Source organism: Daktulosphaira vitifoliae, unplaced genomic scaffold (genome assembly GCF_025091365.1).
Source record: "Daktulosphaira vitifoliae isolate Bord-2020 unplaced genomic scaffold, ASM2509136v1 Scaffold_2, whole genome shotgun sequence".
NCBI classification, from domain to species: domain Eukaryota; kingdom Metazoa; phylum Arthropoda; class Insecta; order Hemiptera; family Phylloxeridae; genus Daktulosphaira; species Daktulosphaira vitifoliae.
The window spans coordinates 43,524,919-43,528,460 of NW_026099573.1; positions in this window are offsets into that span (position 1 = coordinate 43,524,919).

The window sequence follows — 3,542 nt, forward strand, 5'->3', positions numbered from 1 at the left end:
TTCCCTCGTTCCCCGTAAATGGGGGAAACCTCCAAAAAAATTACAAATTTAAAAATCGCTAATTTTCGAAATTTTTTCAATTTTTTTTACTAAAATATGCCGTTACTTTTTCAAAAATGAACGTATCAATATAAATTTTTTTTATATAGATGCTTGATGTCTTTACCTATCATTTGGTATATTTTTTTTGTAAATTTGACCCTTTATCTGCCCACAGGGGGGGATTTAAAAAGACAACTTTTTCACAAAAAATTAACTTTTTCAACTTAACTTTTGAAAATGTTCCGGAAGGTCTGACACTTTTATATATATCTTAAATTAAAGCTAATGTAATATACTTTGACTTGAAAAAAAAAAATTTGACCTCTGGACTTGTCTTCATGGTGAAAACGGCTACCGAATGCTATTTTTGTAGGAAAATTTTCGATTTTATTATTTATATTACATTTAACTTTATAATGCTATAACTTATTGAAAAGTTTATGGATCCACACAATTTTTTTATGAGAAATAATATTTTTTAATAAACCCTTTTTCATTCGACATACTTTATCTTAATCGAGATATTAATAAGGAACCAGCAGATCAAGTAGCTTTTGGAATAAAACACCAATTTTTTTAAAATTAAACACTATCTAAAGATTTGCATCGAAGCGTTTATTTTTGATAGTGATTTTAATCACTGTCAGATATCATTATACTTGATCCAACTATGCCACGTCACCACTGTGCCGCGACCCCCCTGTGCTGTTTTTTTAAAATTAAACACTATCTAAAGATTTGCATCGAAGCGTTTTTTTTTTTTTAATTTGATCGGGCTACCCTCGGAATTTTTTCAAAACTATAAAAAAATAATTTGTGTCAAATTTTATTGATTTTGGTCAACCTAAGTCGTGCCTCAACAGGGTTGAAAATTCAATAATGAGGGTAGTTTTTCAATAATTGTAGTTTATTTCAAAATATATAACTTTTACATAAAAGTTTTTAAGAAAAAAATTGTATATATGAATATTTTACATAAAAAAGTTATTATTAAAAAAGTCATAAGTCAAATATTTACCTCGCAAAAGTTAAAATTTCAACCAAATGTATGTTTGAGAGTAAAATTCTGAAATTTTCACAATTTTAATATATACGATGAGCGTTTGCGTTATAAAAAAAATGCTCGAGTAAAAGTTGTTTTAAATTAAATGCTTCATATTTTTTGTAAATAAAAAAACAGTTTTGTATTTGTTAATTTATAAGTATAAGTTAAACTTATACTTTTAAAAATTTTAATTGTAAAAATTAATTGTAAAAAAACAACGAATCTTTTTTAATTATTTTATATAATTATAAATAATGCAATATAAAATGTACACATAATAAATGATTACAATTTTTTATAATAACCAAATTCTTGTATAAATTATAGAAATATAAATAAAAAATGAATAAATAATAAAAATAATTTATCTCATTAGTGTAGCTTTTTTACTACTAGGAAATTACTTTTGATATTGTGTTACAACTTGTAATGTGTACTGTTTTTGTTCCTCGTTTTTTGATTCTATCTTATTAAAATCTTTCATTAATTTTACCGCACGCTCTACAGTATCATTCACTACTTTTAAATTATTGATAATTTCTTGACCTTTGCTATAACTTGAATTTTCTTCCCATATAGATGGGTCTGTTCCCATAAAACTATAATCAATATTAAATCGATCAAAAAAATTTAAAGTTTTACATGTCACAAAATCTTCTATTTTTTATTTTTTTATAAAGTTTGATACTTCATTGAAGTCCAAATTTATGCCTTTATTTTTTATGACACAATTTTCTTCCTCATCGAAATTTTCAGTGTCAATTCTTTTAATGTTAAATGCCATTTTAGTTTTAGTCTCGTGTGGAATATTTTTATCGAAAAATGCTAAAGCAATGTTGTCTGAAGTTAAATACTATAAATGGTTACCAAATTTTTTTTTAATTTGTGTTGGAAAATATATTTTTAAAATTCTAGATCTTGTCGAGGCGAAAAAGCAGCAACTGATGCATTAAACCAAGCTTTGATGTATAAATTAATCAAGAAAATACATATACTCGAGATTGAATTATATTATTTTTGTGTCAACTTGAATTCTTTACAAAAAATACATATTTTAAGAGTATAAAGCGCTTTTGACATTCGAACATGGTAAATCGCTCCTGGAGCTTTAAATAGTACACCTCTAAGCAGAACTCCATTAAAAAAAATTACTGTTAGCTCAAGAAATTCTATATAATCTTCTCTAAAGTGGAATAGTTTTAATTGATTTAAACAAATTCTTAATAATAAACGTTAACGTTTATTATTGATGAAAATATATGAACTAAAATGCTGTAGTTTATGATATCGCACGTAATTAATGCAGTTATTAATAATAGGTATATTTAAGTAGGTAATATACAATCATTACTTAAACTGACCATACTATTCCGATAATATTTATACCTTGTAGAAATCAACAAACAAAAATAATCTAATTTTGTCAATATAAACGATGATACTATAATAAAAAACTCTAGAAATGAGTTTTTGTTATTTGTAATCCAATGAGCCGTTTTATGAAAAAAGTACTTAAGACAAATATTATTGAAAATTTAATTTAAAAAATATTTTATCATAAGATATATTTTCCTATAGTTAATACTTTAGGATATAATCGCCAAAAACTACGCATAAATAAATACGCCCATTTTTTTCATTTTGTTGAACTTTTAACTTTTGCGAGGTAAATATTTAACTTATGACTTTTTTAATAATAATTTCTTTATGTAAAATATTCATATCTACAATTTTTTTCTTATAAACTTTTATGTAAAAGTCATAAATTTTGAGATAAACTACAATTATTGGAAAACACCCTCATGATTGAATTTTCAACCCTGTTAAGGCACGGCTTAGGTTGACCANGAAAACACCCTCATGATTGAATTTTCAACCCTGTTAAGGCACGGCTTAGGTTGACCAAAATTAATAAAATTTGACACAAATTATTTTTTTTATAGTTTTGAACAAAATCCGAGGGTAGTCCGATCAAATTAAAAAAAAAAAAATAAGGACCACCCTAATATATATTTATAAGCTTTTACAGAAAGCATTAAGTACGTGTATAATATTACACTTAATATATGCAGTGTGTAGGTAGATAAGAACTAGGTACCCGACCATTTAGGTATTCATGAGGAATCTGACTTTCCGAGTATTGACGTCAACCAATTGATAATGCTAAATATATAATACTAGTATTATAATTTACATGTATATTATACAAGTTTTCAAACTTAAGTATGAATTTTGTCTATTGATCTAATATTATAGAAAAGTAAGTAAAACTTTTATTAAGTGTTTTGAAAAGTTATAAAAACTAGAAAAGTATTGTGTATACAGTCATGACTCATTAAAAGAAGTAGTCACTTCTGTGGCACTTCACAAGTGTCACACTTAATTTTTTTAGCTTCGATGCGAAGCTGAGAAGGTATTAATTTTACTATGATGTGTTTTTTTTTTTTTTTTTTGT